Here is a 24,848-nt window from a genome sequence, read left to right as displayed (position 1 = left end):
TTTAACGGTAAACACTGTCTTTAATAGGTTGCTTAGGTAGCATGTCCAACACAATCACGTTAAGTAAGAAGTGAATGCACACAAATTCTGAAGACATATTCAGTTTTTTTAAGTCTGCTTCGAATTTTATCAACACATCTATAAGTGAAAACGAACGGTATGCTGTTTCAAAATGTCTTTTAAAGTACTCCTGCTCTCCATTCGCCAAACATTCGTGGTAATGTTGACTGGGGTGTTCAACTTGGCAACCTGAACACGTTTCTTTCGTTTTCTTTGTAATGAATTCGTTACACCTCGGCAAAAGAATAGACCAAGACTGTAGTTCGAAGCTTCTTCTACATGTCATGACGATTGTTCTCCAAATAAATAAAGTTTAGTGACCTTTAATAAAAGAATATAGAAACATTATACTCTCTTTCAGATTACAAACCACACGTTTCTGTTGAATTTAATTTGTTTAACCTTTACCACGATATGAATGAATGTCTTTTGCTGTAGTCGTCCCCCTACACAAATAATTAAGTATACTTGTCGATGGTAACCACAGCTTCTCTTTTCAATAAATTTGTGTCAAGCTGCTCGTAATCACATTTGGTTGCTTCTGTCACTAAATCAATTTGACACTTGAGTCATGGTGACTTGTGTTTTTATATACAGCGATTTAAATACAGGTATAGGTGAGGATGCGGTGGTGTAACATAACTATACAGATATTATGCTGATTGGGGGGATGTTTTTCAGCTTTCTAAAATAAACAGAAGTTCTTCTTAAAATAAGTCTTTATTTTTGTAACTCCAAAGATCGAATCATATATACATACTATTTATTAAACAATAATCAATCATAATAATATGCCAATCATAATATTATTGCAGTCTCACACAAATTAGACATTTAAATAAAAATAACTATTCAGGGGGACTAACTCTGTATTTCTATAATCTATTCAAATAGGGGGATCTAGCTCAAAGGTTTTATTTGCTAATATATTATCTTTCCTTAAATTGTTTAACTTCGAATTAATTCTATAAAACAGCAATTAAAGTATATTGTGTCTGAGACCTGCTAAAATGCAATACATACATATTCATCAGTACAAAAACCTTTCTTGTTAAATATAATTTTTACAATTAATATTCTACTTTAAAAGATACAAACGAAATACCTCTTTTCCATAGTTTCCCACATCTCTGTTGTCACTATTAAGAAAACTTATTAAGTACAACAATAAATATTTAAGCCTAAAAACTTTGTTTCCAAATACTAAAGACGGCATGTTCTAAATTTAGTAAATATGAGTTCTCTCCCTTGAATGATACAATCTAAATATAAACCTATAACCTAAGTAACATCCCGGTATCAATGAATTCCATTAATTTATTAAAGTATATTATTCATCAACTTTAATCTTTAAATAAGACTTTATAAATACTTCAATTCTTAGATATATATTTTATTTAGTTACATAAAAGCAATTAAAGGATTTTCAAAATCTTGACTTACTTTACAGAATTATTAAGTGGATAATAGAAACTCTTTAAGGGTTATTTTCCTATGGCAAATTACAAACATTTTTATTCTTTTAAAAGATGACAGTTTATTTAATTTATTTCTCAACGTCAGATTAATAGCTTTGATCAAAAGAACTCTAGAAATGAGATTAACTATATTATTAAAAAAAAGACGAAACTATTTATAACTTAATCTTACGTCACATACTTTGCCTTGGAGCTTTAGCAATACGATTTAATTCAATTTTATTTATTTATTAGTTTATTTGTCTAATTTTACTTTATTTTATTTTCCTTTTCCAACATACAATTTTCCATCATTATATATCCCTGTTCTTCGAAAAAAATTGCTACCGCAATTTTATTGATGAGTTTATTTAGCATTATCAATTTTTTATCCATTTTATTGTTTCAAGTAAATGTTGATTTACATACTTATATTTCAAAGCGCTATTCATAGGACGAGATTTTTCAAAGCTTATCATTTTGATGATGGTCCTATTTATGTTTCTTTCAACGGTGTTGATTTATTTACAAGGCATAATGGCGTTCGTTCTTTGTTCATTTTATTCATTTTTCATATTTAAGCAGTTTTTATCCTCTATGTATTTAATCAAATTACTAGGTGATAAGCCCACATTCTTGATAGTTTGCTCGAACTCCAAATCTACCTCGGTGTCATACCCATTTTTCGGCGTATGCCCGTTTTCTTTGGTAGTTTGCTCCGACTCCAAATTCTATCGTGAGTCATACCCTCAAAGTACATGACTTAAATACTCTTTCTCAAATACTACTATACTGCTTTAGTTCTTATTTTAGACACGTTTTTAAACGAAGTGTATAATTACTCTACAACATTTTGATTACCTAGTAAGTTTTTCAATTTATATCAAAATTAATCTTTAAGAGACTATTTATGTTTGATTTGGTCACGTTTTTATATGGATGGCGAATCCATACATAGCACTAATTTTAAGGGTGTTATGAATACCCACAAATTCTTACGACTCAAACAAACTTTATTCCTCTTGAAGGGAAATTTACATATCAATTTTAACTTAAAATTCAAATAATCGTTGCAGCACACAATGCCAACTTTCACATTTATTTTACTTTTCTATACAGATGTTAAATTTATGTACTTTTTATCTTTTGTAAGTTAAAATTTGAGGCATTATTTTATGGTTATCATCTAAACAGAGGCATTTCTTTTAATCCTTTACAGTTTAATGAATATTAACCGCCTGAACTTTAGCTTCCAAATAATATTACATTTTAAATTCATTAATGTTCTATTTCATATTTTCATGAACGAATCTTGTTCTTCATTATTTTTCAACGACCATTTACATTATTTGCCTTCCTTGTTTTCTTCGTTTTCTTTATTGTTTTCCAACACATTTTTTCATTTTATTTATTTTCATTTACTTATATTTTTCATCATTACTATTTTTATAGCGTTTTTCTAACCGCTGTTCAGTCCTCAATTATACAAAGGATTTTGCAAATCAACGTTTGCCCATTAAGTAAAAGGAATTTCGACTTCACCTTTTTTTTATGAATATGTTATAAGCCTATTTTTAAAACCGTTTTCGCTTATTTTACGTTAACTCACATATTATATGATCATTTTCCATTAGTTAAACTTACTTATTCTTTTTAAAGAATTTGAATTATTTTTAATTTAGCAAATCTTTTTTTTAACAAATCACACATACCAATACTCACACAGTATTTACACATATATATACATTATCAATTCACACAATATTTTGAAAACATAATCACTATGGTCCGATAATTTCGTTTTAGTTCAGTTTCTGTATTGTTCCGATTTTTCTTCATGTCTTCTCCGCAAATTCGAATAACGATAGGTTCCGAAAAGCTTATCACATACAACAGGTATAATGTTCCAGGTTCAAACTTTAGGAAATTTCCAATTTTTCGGTATATAACACCTATTTTAGGTCCGAATTCTTTTGTAAAGTTGCACTTTAGACTGGTTCTTTGAAATATTAGTTCACCAAACGCCGGTTTTTGAGTTTTGAGGTACCAAGGATCTTTCCTCTTGCTCCACCATCTGTAATGCGGGAAAAGGGGGAAGAATCGCTGCACTGTCGGGTTGTCTCCCCTTTTCCTCGAAAACGTTAGTAAAATTTAAATGTCGGGGGACTGGCATCATTTACTGGGGACTATTCTCGCTTATATCGTATTCTCGGATAAGGAATCTAAATTAGCATCGGACAATATCTTCGCTCTGTAATCTGGGGAATACTAGCTCGCTCATATTCAGGTCTATGTAACACCTTCTGCTGTCGTGTCCCTCATCTCGGACACTTTCTCCTTTCGAGGCCTGGCGCTGGTGAATAAAATACAATGATGTTTCAATTATTTATTCCAAACAGCTATCTACATTTAAGTGTGATATGTGATCTGTGATCAAATAGTTAACTTTGTTTTAACTTATTTCTGTTAATGAAAATCTTTTATAAATTTAAGTTAAGTTTTGAATACGAAACTAAGTTATTAAATCAGAAACTAAATTCTTACTTTAAAATTCATTTGAAAATAGTTTATACTTTAACAATTTACATACCTGGTGAATAAAATACAATGATGTTTCAATTATTTATTCCAAACAGCTATCTACATTTAAGTGTGATATGTGATGTTGGGAAGTTGCGGTCTTCCTTTTTTAACCCCAACATCACGTGCTGATTGGAATTATTTTATTCACCTATGAAATTTAAGCGTCAATTTTGAATTTTATAAAGTTACTTTTTATTGGTCAACTATTCTCTTTTTATGTTATAGATTTATATCCTATTAAATTGTTTAAGCCAAATGTCTGGTTTGGTACATCCATTATATCTGTTAGGTTGTACGTTTACTGATGATAAGTTTACCTGATTGTTAACTTCTGCTGGGTTATTCATGACTTGTTGATCTTCTTGATGGATTTCTATAGGAACTTCTTGATGTATGGTTTCTTCTCGGATTGGTTCCAATGTTGTATTAGTGAACTCTGTTGACCCTGCTGATCTTAATAGATAATTTGTCGGTCTGTTTAGCGGTCTGTTTAGCTGCATTTAGTTTCTTGAGGTACCGGAATTTATCCTCTCGCCTCCACCATAAATCTATTATGCTGATTGGGGGGATGTTTATCAGCTTTCTAAAATAAACAGAAGTTCTTCTTAAAATAAGTCTTTATTTTTGTAACTCCAAAGATCGATTCATATATACATACAATTTATTAAACAATAATCAATCATAATAATAATATGCCAATTACTCTGTAAATACTCTGTATTTCTATAATTTATTCAAATAGGGGGGATCTAGCTTAAAGGTTTTATTTGCTAATATATTATCTCTCCTTAAATTGTTTAACTTCGCATTAATTCTATAAAACAGCAATTAAAGTATATTGTGTGTGAGACCTGCTAAAATGCAATACATACATATTCATCAGTACAAAAACCTTTCTTGTTAAATATAATTTTTACAATTAATATTCTACTTTAAAAGATACAAACGAAATACCTCTTTTCCATAGTTTCCCACATCTCTGTTGTCACTATTAAGAAAACTTATTAAGTACAACAATAAATATTTAAGCCTAAAAACTTTGTTTCCAAATACTAAAGACGGCATGTTCTAAATTTAGTAAATATGAGTTCTCTCCCTTGAATGATACAATCTAAATATAAACCTATAACCTAAGTAACATCCCGGTATCAATGAATTCCATTAATTTATTAAAGTATATTATTCATCAACTTTAATCTTTAAATAAGACTTAATAAATACTTCAATTCTTAGATATATATTTTATTTAGTTACATAAAAGCAATTAAAGGATTATCAAAATCTTGACTTACTTTACAGAATTATTAAGTGGACAATAGAAACACTTTAAGGGTTATTTTCCTACGGCAAATTACAAACATTTTTATTCTTTGAAAAGATGACAGTTTATTTAATTTCTTTCTCAACGTCAGATTAATAGCTTTGATCAAAAGAACTCTAGAAATGAGATTAACTATATTATTAAAAAAAGACGAAACTATTTATAACTTAATCTTACGTCACATACTTTGCCTTGGAGCTTTAGCAATACGATTTAATTCAATTTTATTTATTTATTAGTTTATTTGTCTAAGTTTACTTTATTTTATTTTCCTTTTCCAACATACAATTTTCCATCATTATACAGATACGATTGAGGATGCGTTAATATAATAATATTCATGTGCTTAGTAGTGCATGCGTTGATATGTTTTTAAAATTGACTTTTCGGATGGATGGATGTGGTAAAACATACTTAGTACACACTCTCAATTACCTAATCCATTATTCATTGTTCCCATTTTGCATTGTTTAAGTATTTAATGTGCACACTGGAAAATTATCCTTCTTCCACTGGTCATTCTACGTATTTTCCACACAAACATGATATTATGTAATCAATATTATTTTTTTTACTTGCAAAGATATGTATACATTCTCCTATTTCGCTACTCGAACACGAAAGAGTTATGAATCATCTCTATATTCATAATTTGTATTAAATAGGATTTATGGACAACAGACTTAAAAAGGGACGAAAGATACCAGAATGACATTCAAACTCATAAATTGAATACATAAACTGACAACATCGAAGGTAAACAAGGCAAACAGACGACGATTGTTAAACTAAAGTGACAAATATCTCATACATAATCATTGGTAACTATAATACAGTTTCACACCTCACGTGACTAAAATGTACTGTGACAAATATTACATATAGTACATACGTATCATCGATATCCATACCGTATGTTAAATGTCCAGTGACAAATACAGTTAGTCATTATACCAATGATTAACAAGTATACACGTTCATACCACATGCGATTTGAACGTAGATGTAGTACGTACATATCCATCGGTATTTGATAAAGTAGTGTTAACCAAAAAATAACCCCGACTAATAAAACAAGAACAAACTAAAAGATTCCTTTTTAATTAATTTGCTTGCCCTTTAAAGGGCCTTACACAATTGTGTATATCTTCATCTATTCTTTCACCCCCAAGGGTGACTGGGGTATAGAAATATGGTCACTTGGTCTTCTCCCGACCGGCAGTAAAACGCTTGCCGAAGTGGGGCGTCCGTTTGGCTGTGCGGGATGAATCAAGTTCACAGTCACGTCCGGTCAGAAGGGGGACGTTAAATCCGATGCCTCGTGTAAAGAGAGTGCCACGCTCTTTGCACGTTAAGAACCATTGCGACAACTCTTTGAGGGGTCCGTAGGTGGCCTGTTGCAAGGCAAAATTTCTGTCCCTATCCAATATACCCTCATTTTCCAGTGGCAGTCCAAATTCCCCCGACCATCATCCTTGCTGGCCTCTATTACAACTACCTACCTATTGTAATTATTGTTAACTTGTTCTCGTCCTGAATATGCATGAAATATTTGCCACTGGACGTTAAGCAACCAACAATCAATCAATCAATCTATTCTTTCGTAAATCTTCATCATCTATTCAACTTCAAGCGGTGTGTGATGTCGAAGTATTTCGTTAATACTGCGTAAAAATCACGACTGCAAAAAAAAAAATTCTTCATGGTCTTATGCTGATGTTTTTTTTCGGTTTTATATTGTAAGTTACTAAAATAAACAGAAATTTTGTAAGGAAAGATGTTATTGTCAGGTTCCAAAGATCAAGTGACGCTAAAACACAATTTTGGATATTCGCAATTTTAGTCACATGACCTTTGGATTGAAGAACTTCTTCTATTTTTTCCAATCAAATACCAAATAGTAATTAAAACGACTTCCCATAATTAATTGCATTTGGCATCAATTACCTGGTGACCATGTAGGCTTTGGTTTATCATTTCATCTTAATTCTTAGCGTCCATGGTAAACAGATTATCTAACTTTTACCTGTGAACAAAGATGAATAATTCCTTTGTTCCTTTTAAATTAAAATACTTCCCAAATACAACTGAAATTTTTTTCTAGGTTTTGTCTATTTACTTTATAAAAGTCTTTATTAGCTAAAAGTATTTGACATCTAGTGTTTAAAAATACATATTATTTAGTTCAAAAAATGTATACAATGTTTGTTCTATAGATGCTTCCACTATAATTTTGTTCATTCAAATAAAATTCGTTCATTAATCTTCACAATCAATTCTTTTTAAATATTTTCGCTATTTTTCTGCTAAGGCTGCAGATTGATGAACACCATCAACCAATTTTGAATAGCTATAAAAATTCTTTCTCTCCTAAATTTATGCACAGATGTATGAAGAAATGGCCTTACTACATTATTATCTTCATTTGAAGCGGTTATAAATTTGTTCAGCTGATGCAGAACTAAATTAAGTTGATTTTGCATGCCAACATATTGATTTAAATATATTAATTTTGAAGTTTTGTGACAATTTGGTCTATGTATATTCCTGTCATGAAAGCTCATGGTGGTTATAGTTACAAAAAGAACCTTACAATTGCTAGATTCTTATTTTGTTCTTGTTTGAATTAAAATATTTTGCATAGTTAATAATTGATCTCTGTCATCTAAATTGTAAAACTTTCTACATATGCTAAGGCTTTAGTTTGTGGTGCAAATATCTGGTATCCCGGCCATTATATATACTATTTTGGGTTTTTGAACTGCATGAAGTCTTTGGTATGCAATATTTGCCTGTTCTTCCAATTTAGCTCCTGGCTTAACACAAATTTCCTTGCATCTAATATGTTCTCTATAACATTTTCCCTGGCTTGAACATCTATAGAAAAAAATACATACATATTTGGATTAATAAATGATCATAATTGTATTTGTAAATTTAGCATGCAAAGAGCAAACAAAAAGAATACTATGTATATACTAGTACCTAATACAAGATTTGTTACGGATCCAACTAGTTAGTTCGGGATGAATTTAGAATATGTTTGTTTGATTAGAGTAAATCCTTCGTGTAATTAGGTCTGTCCACCTTTCTTGTGGAAAGACCTATTGAATTTGTTCTGATTCTTTTTTTTTCTTCCGCCTTATTTCTTTCTTGCGGTGTAAAAATGTTTCAAAATATGTCGCATAGTTTTTTTTGTATATGATATCATTCAGTCTATACGCTTTTGAAACTGACCCTGTTTAACCGAACACTTTTAAGAGTTATCTCCCCAAACACTGTTTTTCTTGTTATCAGATCTCCTCCGCAACCTTAAAAGAAAGGGACAAATTTATTTTTCCAAATTGCTCCTTATATTCCAGGATGTTACGTTTTATTTTCACCGAAACTTTACGAAGACTCCATATGAGAGTTATTTCCCCTTTTGTAATGAAATAAATGAAATAAATTTGTTACTGGAAAACAATTAGTGATAGAGGCCTAGGGTCTTTTGATTTGAGGTCAAGGTCAAAGGTCAAGGTCATGTTCAAAAATATGATTTTGGCTTGTTATCTCTTATTTTCAGAAATCCAATAAGATATCGACTAAATATTTTCACAAAATGTGTGTTAACACGTAAATTTTAGTTTAAAGGGTACGTAAACATTTGATGCGACTTTTCCCCCTTTTATATCTTATATTAGTTGTATGGTAATATAACTCATTATCATTATAAAGTAATGGCTTAGGGTCTTTTGATTTAAGATCCTTGGTCCAAAAAATGAAAATTAGGTCAAGGTCAAAGGTCAAATTCTAAATTTTGGCTTATTTTCACTCTTTTTTATTAACCTTATAAGATTTCAACAAATTATTTTTACTAAATTGTTAGTTGCGACATGTCGTAACTTATAAATTTTGATTGGAAGGGTGCGAAGAGAATAAATGGGATTTTTGCCCCTGTTATATTTAGAATTATGCGTAAAGTGATATTACTCATGAACCCTACATAATACAGACCTAGGGTCTTTTAATTTGGGATCCTTGGTTTATGACCTTGAAATGGAGGTCAAGGTCATAGATTAATTGGACGTTCTAGATTTTGACCTTTGCTTGAAATTCATATGTCTAGTGATTCTAAAGTGGGGTATATTAATTTCCCAGTATGCAGGACATAGTGGCATCTAAATAAGGGTACATTGAAGACAAGTACCAGTAGTAATCTCCATCATGAAATATGTAAAACGCTTTGGCTGTGCGGGATGTATTAAGTTCGCGGTCACGTCCGGTCAAAGGGGGAGTAAAATCCGATGCCACGCTCTTTGCACGTTAAGAACCCTTGCACTCTTGAGGAGTCCGTAGGTGGCCTGTTGCAAGGCAAAATGTCTGTCTCTATCCAATATACCCTCCTTTTCTGGTGGCAGTCTTTATTTCTCCGACCATCATCCCTGATGGCCTATATTGTATCAACCTTCCTATTGTATTTATTATGAACTTGTTCTCGTCCTGAATATGCATGAAATATTTGCCACTGGACGTTAAGCAACCAACAATCAATCAATCTAAGAGTCTAAGCTGTCAAACCTTACTTATAACGCGCAGTGTCCAATAGGAAGAATTTAACATCAAATACTTAGCAACATAACATTATAGACTTTCTAATTATCTTTATATAGGAAAAAAGCTTTATAGAAGAGTTATTTATTTTCTACAGTTACATGAAAGATTCACTTAGTTTTATATCAAATACCAAAATTTATTTCTTTAAACAGTTTACCTCAATTTACCTTCATTCAATCCAAGAACTTCAAGTTACTTATGTTCAATACCCAGTCTGTGTTACTTCATTTTTGTTGATGTGCCGGGGGAATTGTTACTACGGCAGACATAAGCAGCAATTCGACCTTTCATGTTTCTGCTAAAGTACACATTTTTAGGCAAATTTGCACTGATGGCCCTATGTGCAGCTTCATTTTTGTTCGTATTGTCATACAGTTTCATACCGTTTAACACGTTGATAACACTTCACATTAAAAGCAGGACATAATCTCCTATAAGTGCAAGACTTACCACAACCAAAGCACGCATAGTCTTGTCTGTATTGCCTTTTTTCTTGTCTTTCTTGAAAATTATGGGTTAGCATAGAACGCGGTGTTACAGCCATCACTTCAGACACTTCCTGTTTTAGGTGTAATACCACCATTGATTTTCCGCTATTAGTCTTTGTTAAATTTGCACTTTTCAAAAAATTGTACAGAATTTATCTTTGTTTCAAATAAAGAAATACTTGGCATGAGTAAAGTGTTATCCTGACCAATTCTATAGAAAAAGTTTCACATAACATTTCATTGCATATAAGAAAATAACCATCATTGGAAGTTAACCAATCAAATTTCTCCCCTTATTCTATATGTGTACAAGGTTTAGTCACCATGTAACCTCAAGATTACGAAATTTTCTATAGAAATTACAAATAAAAAATAATGGTGATTTGAAATACCCAAGACATATGTTTATGACTCAGAAATAGTTTAACTGCAATAAAATGTAGGATTAATTACCTACAACGGTCAAATTAAAGGGAAATTTTTTTAGACCTACTTTCGTATGCAACCGGATGTGACGTACCATGATTTGGTGGTATTACACCTTTTACGGCAGATTTCATTGTTTCTAAAAAAAAAAGAGGAAAACATAGCATTTATATCTTGCGAGGTACATGGTGTGCTAGAACTAGCACATTCAGTCACTTTAGTAGCTATTTCTAATGAGTTTCAAAGTTGTTCAAATGTCTTTGGTGATTTTTGCATCACGGTTTGTTTTAAGTTGGGTTGTAAACCATTGAAAGTCAACAATTACCGCTTCTCTTACATTTTCAGCTCCCATTGCTAATTGCTGAACTCTAGCCAAATACGCTTGACTACTTTCTGTAATTGTCTGTTGTAGTTTATAGATTTGCTGGTTAGTTTTTGTGTTGGAAAATCGAGCTAAAATTGCTGCTTTTAAATAACCAATATCCTCTTTAGTGTTTGCATCAAGGTTATGAAACCATGAAGACGCATGCCCTGTTAGTTGTTAAGGCAGAACGCCCAATGTTTTATTATTGTCAACATTGTGTAATGCTCTATACGATTCGAAAAAAGTCCACCATATTGCTGGCACATAACAGCTTTCATCGCTGAATTTTTGCAAGGAGAGACCTGAAGCCATTTCTGAGTCTCAATCTAAGTTGAAAGAAATAATTGAATTATTAGAATTTTCTGAAATGTTATCTTCAATGTCTGATTGCAGTGTTATTTGAAACGGTTGCTGAGTCGCTGTTGTTATCTAACAGTATCAAACCAATATCTTGTTGAAAATTATCTGACGTGCGAGACTTTGGATTGTTTCTTCCTCTGTAACATGTGTAATCTGTTTTGAGAAAGATCTTGTTGCAGGAAGTACAGTAGAATTCAATGGAGTAGCTCCTTTCTGTTCTTGTTTGGGTTTTGGCATAGGTACCGTTACCTTTTGACGCTCCACCAATTTGTGAACTTTGTTTGGGTAGGGTAATACAGATTTACTGGACTTGCAGATGTTTGTTCATGTAATATGTTAACTTGTGCTGGAACTGCAACTTAGAATACTGAATAAGAACAAGCTTGTATACAAATAGATGTTTATTGTTTGCTGGTCACGAATGCAAGTGACCAGAAACGCTTGTCCAGATATCAAGCTTGGTTTCCAGGCGAGGTTAATTATGGGAATTTCTTATGATTAACAAAGGAAAAACAAATAATCCTGTGGGTACCTCAACGTTACTTAAGGTAACGCTGTGAATCATGTGATTCACATATGTCACCAAGAGACGGATTAACTAAATTATTGAGAAGGAAATTGTACTAAATATGTAATCCTTTATTTGCTATCTTTTGTGAAAAAGTATTTGATAATTGACTTGTAATTTTTTTATTTAACGAAATTTTACCAAACAATGCTATGAAGATTAAAAGTTACGAAACTATATTTTTCCATGTGAAATCAGATATCTTTAACTTAGAAATGAGCTTTTATTATAAAAATCATGAAAATAAGAATCTTTATTAAAACATATACATATATCGCTCGTGTATGTAACAATGTTTTAGATTTTAACGAGAGAAATTTATGTATTACTGAAAAATTATTACACCAGGGTTTTCGATATCACAAACTAGTCAAAACATTTACTAAATTTTATCATCGGTATAAAGACATCATTCGTAAATATAGCTCAACATGCAGACTTTTTATACGTTCAGGTATTTCACATCCAATTTTTTATGGAAATATTCTTTATAAAGCACAAAGGTGTCAGTATTCACCTCATAAACTTACAAAACCTTTGAATAGACTTATTAAGAAGGGATATAATTACGATACTGTTGTCAAGTCATTAAAGATTGCATATTTTGGCGTTAATATTGAGTCACTGATAAGGTCTTTGCGTCGGAACTAAACACATTTATTCTAAAAACAGTTGTTGGCATGACACGGGTTATGTTCTTCTCATATATATTATGATGGTATGATACTAAACCCCTTACGGGAAGGATTGTGCCTGATGTTCATATGATGAAATCATAATCTTTCAGTCAGTTTAATTGAAGTCTGGAGCTGGCATGTCAGTTAACTGCTAGTAGTCTGTTGTTATTTATGTATTATTGTCATTTTGTTTATTTTCTTTGGTTACATCTTCTGACATCAGACTCGGACTTCTCTTGAACTGAATTTTAATGTGCGTATTGTTATGCTTTTACTTTTCTACACTGGTTAGAGGTATAGGGGGAGGGTTGAGATCTCACAAACATGTTTAACCCCGCCGCATTTTTGCGCCTGTCCCAAGTCAGGAGCCTCTGGCCTTTGTTAGTCTTGTATTATTTAAATTTTAGTTTCTTGTGTACAATTTGGAAATTAGTATGGCGTTCATTATCACTGAACTGGTATATATTTGTTTGGGGGCCAGCTGAGGGACGCCTCCGGGTGCGGGAATTTCTCGCTACATTGGAGACCTGTTGGTGACCTTCTGCTGTTGTGTTTTTTTATTTTGGTCGGGTTGTTGTCTCTTTGACACATTCCCCATTTCCATTCTCAATTTTATACAATAAAACATGAAAAAGTGAAACGTGAATTTCCGCTGCCACACTCCTGTGAACGTAATTAATTTGTTTAACCAACTTTCGTTAATTTTACAAGGAATGTGTACTTCACGGTCCTTTGATATAAACCGTGTAAATGGAATTAAGACACAGCCTGTACATATTTAAAGATTTCTGTACAATCCACGTTTTCATAGGGTTAATATAGTTTTTTACACATAAATATGAGCATGCCTGCCGGGTAGGTTAACATTTAATTATGCATATGGGCATTTTTGCGTTTTACCGTCACGTGTTGATTATAAAAATGGATCTGCACATAACAAATGATTTTAAATGGTTGGTTATATAGAAAATCACTGGAATGAGCCTCCCTCCCCCTTTTAAAAAGTTCTGCATCAGCCAATGATAATAACTTTACATTTACATTCTGAACAGCTAAATAATACATCACATAAATTAGAAAAGATTCCCCAAAAACGGATTTATAAACACATAAACAACATATTCATTCGTCAATGAAAATTTTAATTGAAAGCCTTTTTCAGAAAATGGAATAACTGCTATTGGACAGGATGAGACAGAGGTGGTTAAAGCTATGAACTATCAATACAAATATACCGTCAAAATGATTGTTTAATGGATATACGGTTCTTGTGAGATTTATATGTGAAATTAGTATCATTAAAATGGATAATAGTACATGTCAGAATTACTGTCGTCGCCACTCAACAGAGAAAAGATTATTGCAGCAAAGAAAATAAAACTATATTCAAAAGATGAAATTAGTAAGGAGTATGGACTGAGAAAGAAGAAAATGACCTTCATGAATGGGAAGTTAAGAGAGTATATGAATTATCCTGATATAAGAAGCTGTGGGAAACATGTGATAATGGGGATGGCTGAAACTGCATTGGACTGATTTAATGCAGATGATGCAAAAATAGCCGTGGCAGAAGTTTGAAGTGTTACCTTTCAAATAACAACAAAGAGGCAAAAGCTGTACGGAAAAGCAAATAAAAACAATAACTAGACTCACAGAAAGACTTAACCATGGGAAACATGAGATTGCTGCTTCCTTAAAGAGAATTCACACTAAGAGACACAGAGAGTGACAACTCAAACACTGTCAATGAGGAGAAAGAGTTGGTATCTGTGCTTTGTGAGCTGCAGAAAACAACAGATGCCCCGAGAAAGGCATGTGATGTGAAAATGAAAGACCTAAAAATAATATTTTAAATACCATGGAAGTTCAAAATGATGAGGAGGATATTGTGAAAGACCATGCATATTGTTTGAATAAATGCATATACCGGTAGTTGCATACAATGTATGACAGACAATTATAATATTTGAATTATAATAGATTATTTAAACTTGTCACACAAAAACAAATAAATACGTGTACCCTTCATGACTAAAGTATTTTTTAACACAAAAATATACAAAATAAACACAAGATGTGGTAAATGTATATAAAAAAGAAATGTGTGGTAGAACTCTCTACAATCGACCAAAATGATACAGAAATAAAAAGCTACATGTATACAAGCAGGTCACTGTACAACGTCCAACAATGAGCAAAGCCCATACTGCAGTCAACTTGAAAAGGCCCCGAAATGAAGAAATGATCATTAAAACACAAAAAGGAATGGCCTTAATTGTTCGACACCCCAAGGGTGATAGTGGTATAGAAATATGGTCACTTGGTCTTCTCCCGACCGGCAGTAAAACGCTTGCCGAAGTGGGGCGTCCCGTTTGGCTGTGCGAGATGAATCAAGTTCGCAGTCACGTCCGGTCAGAAGGGGGACGTTAAATCCGATGCCTCGTGTAAAGAGAGTGCCACGCTCTTTGCACGTTACGAACCCTTGCAACAACTCTTTGAGGGGTCCGTAGGTGGCCTGTTGCAAGGCTAAATTTCTGTCCCTATCCAAGATACCCTCATTTTCTAGTGGCAGTCCAAATTTCCCCAGATGGCCTCTATCGTATCAACCTATCTATTGCATTTATTGTGAACTTGTTCTCGTCCTGAATATGCATGAAATATTTGCCACTGGACGTTAAGCAACCAACTATCAATGTTCGAAAAAAATGAACGAATTCCAGTGGCCAACATGTAAAATAAGGAGACAGGTGGACGATCGAACGATCGTTCTCGTCGGCGTCTCAACAAAGACAAGATTATCCCTCGTCAATTCTCGCGAGATTTTATTTTAGATATAGATTGGCACTTAATTGGCTGCATGGTGCCAAGAAATCTTTCTTTTGAATGATTAAAATTAAATAAATATTTATTTTACAAGACTTAGTATAATGACACATTTCCTAAACTTTAATGTAAATATATGTTTCAAGATATTTCTCTTATATATTCTAACAATTCTCAACATACTATTTGTGAATTTTTTGTTCTACCAAACTTGTGACTTTCTGTCCGTTTACCCAGTGTGAGAGTCATTGCAATCAGTGGATAAATGTCCCTTGTTACAATAACAGAACAGAACAATAATGTTCACTGGACCATAACATTGGGGTCAAAACTCATTAAAATTAGAAAGATCATATCATCGGGAACATGTGTACTAAGTATCAAGTTGATATGACTTCAACCTTATCAAAAACTTTAACCTGAAGTGGGACGGACCGACGAAAAGACCCACAGATCAGAAAACATTATGCCCCTATACTAGTCCTATACAAGTGAAACTGCGAGCTACTGCTCACTGCTGATACCCCCGCCGCAAGTGGATAATATTAATAGTGTAAAAATATGCAAGTGTTCGGTAAACAGGAAGTTGTCGAGTGATGAATCTAAAAACGCATCACACGGTATAGCTGACTTATATAAATCCTGAAACCAAATTTCAGAAATGCTTGTATTTTAGTTCCTGAGAACAATGTGACGAACATTTTCAACTTGGCTATCATGTGTAAAATCATACAAGTGTTCGGTAAACAAGAAGTTGTCAAGTGATCAATCTGAAAACGCATCACACAGTATAGCTGACGTAGATAAACCCTGAAACCAAATTTCAGAAATCCTTGTATTGTAGTTCCTGAGAAAAACGTGACGAAAGTTTCATGGGACGGACTGACTGACGGACGGACAGACAGAGGTAAAACAGTATACCCCCCTTTTTTTAACGTTTTCGTGCTGATATTTTCATCTTTTATTTTTGGTCTAATACGAAATCATATCGTATTTGATCATTTTCCTTTAGCACTTTCCGCCATGGTTTGACGGCGCAAAGACTATTGCGAAAATCTAAAATAGCATACACGCTACACTACAAAAATGAACATGTACCAATAAAAGACCAAAAAAAATGAATGAAAAAATGTACTTACATTGATGGGAAAGACAAAATTTCTAAATAAAAATATGCATGTTCATTCCGAACTGATCGTTTTTTGTGTTCCGTCATATTTTAAATTTAGCTGAACGTGAAAATCTAATCGAGGCGTCAGAATCGTACACAACGAACTTTTTCGACACATTATGTTTTTAAAAAATCTATATAAAAGTTACTTTTGCCTGATATGTTTATGTCCTCATTCAGTTGATTGTTTCAAAATCATTGCCGGCGAGCAATAGAATTAGTCACCATGGCTTACGGCAAATCTACATGTTTTAGTTTTTATCTTTCAGTAAAAATATCTGTCCATACATTATCAACTAGTCTTCTTTCGATAAAGTCGGCGAGCGAGACAATCCTCATTCATTGTGTTTAACGACAATTCTGTGTGTTTTATATCTGTTCTTTTTAAATAAAAGAGGGACGAAAAATATCAGAGGGACAGTCAAACTCATAAATCGTAAATAAACTGAATTAAGTCGTCGAGCGAGGCAATCCTCATTTACCATGTTTAACGGCAATACTGTGTGTTTTATTTCTGTAACTATGGGGGTGTTCAACGACTTTGACTATACATGAGGGTCATACACGAGCGTTTTTCTCCTATTTTGGTATATGCAAGGTTATTAATTGTCTGCATGATGTACTATATATACGATTTTCGCAAACTGTTGTATATTTGAAAAAAACATATATATACATGTATATAGGCGTAAAAAATATTTTTCACATGTGCAGATACTTTATAGTCATTCAATAAAAAAGTAAAATAAGTAACAAGTTAGTTCCCGAGTTCCCATGGAAGGATAAAATCGATAGAATGGAGCTGTTAACTTGTTACTTATTTTACTTTTTTATTTAATTAATATATATATGATTGAACGTCGTTTTCAATTTAAACTTATTTACGTTTTTTCGTTTGGGCTTGTATCATATTTTCCCGCCGAAGTATATGATCCATACATCCTATTTGACTTTTTTTAAATTCAAGAGTCTATCCTAAATTGAGGTAAATTATATGGCCTTCCAAATACCGTTTCGATCCCCAACATCACTGAAGAGACTTTTATTGTCGAAATCCCGACCATGTGTACGAAAAATATTGATACCTCATGTTGGTGGCATAATATCTTGGCCACAAGTTTATTGTTTTCTGTTTAGTATTAAAATATTAAGATCCATTTTGTGGTCAATTTTATTTTGCAATCGCCAATGGCAGCAAGGTTAAAGACTTTATAAATATGAGTTAAGTACTCGTGTGTTCTTTAGGGTCTTAAAACATCGTTTTGGTGTCCTTAGTGCAAACAATTACCTTTGCGTGCACTAAGAAATCCTTTGCGGTAGTTCTACACGGTAAATGGACAGAAAGTCACAGGACAAAAAGTCACAGGACATAAAGTCACAAATTTGATAGGACGAAAAGTCACAGGACAAAAAGTCACAATTATTTTTTTGACAATTGTATGAATATATAAGAGAAAGATCTTGAAATATTTTCTTTTTATTACATCTATTTATTTTTCAGTGTAGGACATTGATCATAAGCTTTGTTAAATGAAAAGTTATCAAATTTTAATCATGCAAAGGGGACATTTCTTGGCACCATGAAGCCATTTAAGTACAAAGTCACTTTGACATTTTGTTTTCAGAACAATTATTTGTTCATCATTGATATTTATTGAATAAATTTTAATTACAAAGTTGCTTTATATATAAGAGTTCAAGAAAAAAACAAAAACTTTGTTTTCAGAACTATTTTTTCTTGTTTAAAGAAAAATACTCTAAAAACTGAATTGTGACTTTTTGTCCTGTGACTTTTTGTCCGTGACTTTTTGTCCTGTGACTTTCTGTCCTACATTCGTTCTACACACCATAGAAAATATGGTTGTTTGAATTCGGCAAAGGTAACGAACTGGCTTTCACATGTTCAGCCCTCGAACCAAAGGAATAATCATATATTTTAGAGACTGGTTTGGTCGCTTGATGTGTTTTGTCATGTCTTTTTTTATGATGGACTTTCCGATTGGATTTCCCTCTGAGTTCTGTATTTTAGTTATTTTACTTTTTACCTTATCCTTAGATAATATCCTGGATACTGGAAGCGACAAAATCATTTTTTTTTCTCCATTCATCTGCATTACATAACAAATATGGGGATTCAAATTTAAACTTATTGATTTTTCCTTTTTATAATGGGTAAACACACAAATACAGTGTTTACAATTGTTAGTAATCCCTGGTTATGATTATGATTAAATTAGAATCGTATGTACTTGCAATGACAAATACATTTTTAATTCTACCTGTGTGACGCTTTCAAGTCTTTGTGTAAAAAATCTTCACACTCTGTGTACAATGATCTAACCTTACAAATATATATGCTATGTCTATCTCTTTATTAGAAAATTAAGCCGACCGTGCAGGATATAAAGAACTAAATGGTGGCCCCGTTGCCGGCAATGATATTTTTAGCAATTATCTCCTAATAAGGCGTTTTCATTAAACTAATTATGGAAAATCTGTTGGTGTCTAATTGAAGCTCTATATCTATTTGTGATTTTACCGCACTCAAATATATATGGTCCCATGGCTTTTCTTATTGAATTTTGGGGGTTTTCACGATACCTGACGATTTCGCAGAAAATTTTCCCTAATTTTGAGCAACATAAAAAAATTATTTTCGGCATTTCATACTATACATTTTAGGACAAATTTGTGCTTGCATGAAACTTCATTCATAATGCTTTCCAGAAGAAAAATTTATAAAAGATATAACAACCAATCACAGAGAGCCATCTATTTTTATCTCTATGTCATGTTCCCTTCATAAAATGGCTGCGCCCATGTAATTTTATTTGGTACATTGTAACCTATACGGTAATAAACAATTTTTGAAATTTGATTTTTTTTGCCGCATTAGTTACTTGAACATGGCTTGACTTCATTCTACTATGCAAAATATTTCATTGTTAACTGTATAATACACAGGAATTAATTTCTGGAGCCTACCCCTGTTTAAAAATTGGTAAAAAATTACACTGATTTTTATAGACATTACGGTACTGTTTGTTGCAGGTGTAATATTTTGCCTCTTTGTTAGTATTGCCTTTTCGAAGTAATCATGTGCTTCTGATATTGATCAACAGAAAATTTAATTTGAGTGACACTGTACTGAAAAACAAATAAAAAATTCGGACCAGTTCAATATGAAATAAATTCACTATTTTGAAACGGACTATAGCTTTATAAATCGGATACATGTGCACATTTTAGCTTCTTTTCGTAAAAAACATCTTCTGGTGGTCTATATTAGCTATACAAGTAGTATGGTAAATGTTTTGAATGATGCAAAATCGTTAAGCGTATGCAAATACCCTTGGAGCCGTTTTTACCAAAAAAGGGGGAGGGTTAAATCCGAAGATTTCTGTGTCATGTGATGTGACAAGATCAAACAAGTATCGCCAAAAGTTAGGCCTATGTATGGCTATCAAGCCTGTAAGACAAATTTTGGATAAAAACAGAAAAGACACACCAAGGCGATGAAATCCTGTACCTACCCGTATTTTGAAAGCAAATAAGAAACAGACTATAGCATGAAAACGGAATTATTCACACAAATCACAACACTAGTAAAGCGTTTTTGATGTCTAAATCTTTCTGTAAATACAATTTTTGACATATTTTGAGACCATTATAGGATATAAAGAACTAAATGGTGGCCCCGTTGCCGGCAATGATATTTTTAGCAATTATCTCCTAATAAGGCGTTTTCATTAAACTAATTATGGAAAATCTGTTGGTGTCTAATTGAAGCTCTATATCTATTTGTGATTTTACCGCACTCAAATATATATGGTCCCATGGCTTTTCTTATTGAATTTTGGGGGTTTTCACGATACCTGACGATTTCGCAGAAAATTTTCCCTAATTTTGAGCAACATAAAAAAATTATTTTCGGCATTTCATACTATACATTTTAGGACAAATTTGTGCTTGCATGAAACTTCATTCATAATGCTTTCCAGAAGAAAAATTTATAAAAGATATAACAACCAATCACAGAGAGCCATCTATTTTTATCTCTATGTCATGTTCCCTTCATAAAATGGCTGCGCCCATGTAATTTTATTTGGTACATTGTAACCTGCAAGGGCTGTATAGCCAGTCAAGGTCGTTAAAAACTTCCATTTGTTGTTGTATTAGAAAATAATGATTTATGTTCAAAACACATGCAAATGAAATACATTTCTACAAATTTTCTCTATTCTGTTTATGAGAATCTATGATTTTTTTTCATTCAGGTACAAGATTGTCACGGTGAATTTGAAAGTAAACTGCCAGATCCACCATCTCAGTCAGGCCATGTGTACAGGGAATTTCTTCATAGAGGGAAATATCCATCAATGACAACTTGTTCATGACATCTGAATCTTCAAATCTGAAAACAGATATTAGTTTTATATTATTATTATATTGATGTTTTGGGAGGCGACTTTCCTGCTATGGAACTTGCGCCCTAATTTCACTTATCGTTACTGTTTTTGAAGAATAAAAAAAAACTTAGTGTTTCGTGTTTTGTTCACTACACTTGAGTTCTTAAGTTGTGAGTTTTTTTTTGTTCTTTTTTTTTCTAAGTCTTTAATGTATTGTGGTTTTACTTTTGTAAAATTCTGTAGATTTTTAAAATATTTATTTTGTCGTTCAACCTTTTGTTTCGTTGCATGGCTAATTTCATATATTGCTTTGATTTGTGTGGTAGTAGTAGCTAATTAATATACATGAGTGTATAAAATGAATCTTAATGTCCATCGCTGAAGATAGAGATTAGATAATGCTTCCCGATAGCCCGGTGTCAATTATTTAATGAAAAATTGCCAAATATATGTATGCGCCAGGTAAAAAAAGACTGTCGCATACTCATGTCACCTACATTGGGATAAATAAAAGAATTAAAAAAAAAAATTGTATGTTAAATCCCCTAGATACCAATTAAAGAGACCAGTTTGAGTCATGGTCCCCTTGTTCAGTGAGGATTGTCGTGGTCTGTGTATTGACCCCGACTGCCCTCACTGACCATGAGACCACCGAATAATCAATCTGGTAATTAAATTTTGAACTGTAACCCACTATTGACACCGTGACTACGGGAACTACTACTACCATACTGTTTGGACCCAGAGATTGGCGTCCTGTGGACAATGAGGCATAGTGTGTGCAACTTTGCAGTATAATGTATAATGAAAGATACATGTGCGACCAGCAGTATTATTTTCATTTGTTATGCAGCATTTTAATTTTAAAATCTAAAATAAGTTTAACAAACATTTTATCCATTTACACATTTTTTTATTTTTTTTTGTGGGGACAGATCTCAATGAGTTCTTCCTAATATAGGTAGACCCCAATTATTTTATGTAAAAGATAAAATCCATTTCCTGTACAAGTATTATAAAAGTAATACTTTTAGAGTATCATTCTATTCGTGCTCTTTACGTATGTATCAATTGGTAAAAAATTATATCCTGTTAGGATATTTTTTAATTGAAAGTTCTGTATTTGTAACTTTCTTAAACTGTCAAATAAAATAGATCGTTCTGCGTTATATAATTTGCAGTGTAATAAGAAATGTTCTACTGTTTCTTCAACACGACACTCCTCACACAATTTAGTGTCAGATATGCCTATTTTATAAAGATGTTTGTTCAATGGTATATAACCAGTTCTTAATTTAAAAATCAGTCTTTCTTTGTATCTGGACATTTTTGGTATTTTTATGTCAAAATTAATTTTTGGACTTATTTGATACAATGCTCTATCTTTCTCTTTATCCCATTCTTCTTGCCACATTTTTTTCATTAATTTTTACACAATGTTTTAAAATCATCTTTGAACAACGGTACAAAGATATAAATATTTTGAAAACTTAATGCCTGTTTAGCATGAAAATCAGCCAACTCATTGCCTTGTATTCCTACATGACTCGGTATCCATTCAAAAATTGTATTTGTACCTGAATGATACAATGATCTTAGTAAAAAAATGAATGTCAAGTAAGAATTGGTTTCTTATCTTGTTTAAAGGTATTTTCAGTGCTTGAAGCGCTGATAGAGAGTCTACAAAAATCACAACGTTAAAAGGTAGAAAGTCTTGTAACCATGATATACATAAATAAATTGCTGTCAATTCACACATAAAAATAGAAAGGTGATTGTTCAACTTAAATCCCTTATTGATTTTTAACTCTGGAATGACAAAGGCACAACCAGCATTGCTATTTGGATCTTTTGACCCGTCAGTGAATACTTTTAAATGGTGTTTATATTGAGTATCTATCATAATATTGGCTTCACTTTTAATTAAATGTGGTAAATCCTTTTTAGAAATGTAATCTTTTAAAAACATGTTTACTATAGGTACTGTAAAATGCCATGGGGGATTTGACTTTCTCTATATATAACTACATTATTTTCAGAGAAATTATTTCCTTTTAGAGTCTCTTTTGCAATTAATGTAAATGGTTTACGTTTAACAGTTTTACTATAAAATTCAAAAGTAGCAGTATCTTGAATTGATTTTTTGGCTGGATGGTTGTTTTCGAAAGTAGAAATATTTAAATATGATTTTGTTATTAACGCTTTTCTTCTGATTTCGTAAGGAGGGTCTCCCATTTCCACCTGAAGTGCTTTTAATGATGCTGACTTCATGGAACCTGTACATAAACGTAGAGATTGTGTTTGTACCTTATCTAAAATTTTCTTAATAGATGCAGAGGCTGTATTGTAAACCTCACAACCCTAGTCAATTTTTGATCTTTTTAAAGCAATATAAATTTTTCTTAAGAGTATAACTTGTTGCTCCCCATTTCGTTCCCGTTAAAAGTTTCATACAGTTTTAAATTTTTGTACATCTTGTATTAATATACTGAATATGACTATTCCAAGTAAGATATCTATGAAAAATAATTCCAAGAAATTTAACTTCTTTAACAACTTCTAAAATGTGATTTCCTATTTTTAATATAATATTATTACAATTTGATTTCCTAGCAAAAATAACTGCGACTGTTTTTGAAGGTGAAAGTAAAAAAAACACCAATTTGAGCACCATTTGCTTATACTATTCAAGTCTTATTGAATTTTTTTTGGTAAAAATTTTAATGATGGTCTAGATTTCCAAATTGCCCCATCATCTGCAAATTGTGACATTTCACAATTTTTTAAACAGTCTGACATGTAATTAACCATAATATTAAAAAGCGTTGGACTTATACAACTTCCCTGGGGGGTACCATTTTCTAAAACAAAAATATCTGAAAAAGTGTTGTTTATCTTAACCTGCAATACTCTATCTGAGAGAAAATTATTAACATAAGCAAGCATGTTGCCTTTAAGACCCATTTTTTTCATTTTTTTTAATAAACCATGTTTCCATAACATATCGAAAGCTTTTTGGAAATCAATAAATATTCCAACTAATATGTGTTTTTTAGCAAAAGATTTCTGTATTGCATTTTCAAGACGTATGCATTGCTGTATCGTACTTTTATTTTTTCTATAACCGTTTTGATTCGGGTTAAATATATTATTTTTTTCCAGAAACCATGTTAATCTGTTGTTAACCATTTTTCCCATTATCTTATTAAAATTAGAAGTTAATGCAATAGGTCTATATGATAATGGATCACTGGGATCTTTACCATGTTTAAAACTAGGAATAATTGTTGAATGTTTCCATTCCTTTGGAAGTTCTTGTAACATCCAAATTTTATTAATAAATAGTAAAAATATGCTTAAGGTTTTATTAGATAAATGGCGAAACATACTATAAGTTGTTCTATCTTTTCCCGGCGAGCTATCATTAGTATCAGCTATTGCATCTTTAAATTCTTGCAATGTAAATTTTTCATTAAAACAATCTGTATTAATTTTGTAATATTCAATAAAATCATTTATCTCTTCTTTTTCTGTTTTATTCTTAA

At 32.1% G+C, this 24,848-nt stretch overlaps 1 long non-coding RNA gene across 1 annotated transcript; it reads right to left on the bottom strand.

Moving 5' to 3' along the window:
• Positions 1 to 2,012: 2,012 nt before the first annotated feature.
• Positions 2,013 to 3,975, bottom strand: LOC134719042 (uncharacterized). The gene is made up of 2 exons (XR_010107487.1): positions 3,405 to 3,975; positions 2,013 to 3,350 (listed from the first exon to the last, which is right to left on the bottom strand). It is a non-coding gene; the product is annotated as an uncharacterized LOC134719042 (long non-coding RNA).
• Between the last annotated feature and the right edge of the window lie 20,873 nt (positions 3,976 to 24,848).

This window comes from Mytilus trossulus, chromosome 5 (genome assembly GCF_036588685.1).
Source record: "Mytilus trossulus isolate FHL-02 chromosome 5, PNRI_Mtr1.1.1.hap1, whole genome shotgun sequence".
Classification (NCBI taxonomy): Eukaryota; Metazoa; Mollusca; class Bivalvia; order Mytilida; family Mytilidae; genus Mytilus; species Mytilus trossulus.
Note: the sequence above shows the minus strand (reverse complement) of the source record. Positions and strands in the feature narration are given on the sequence as shown.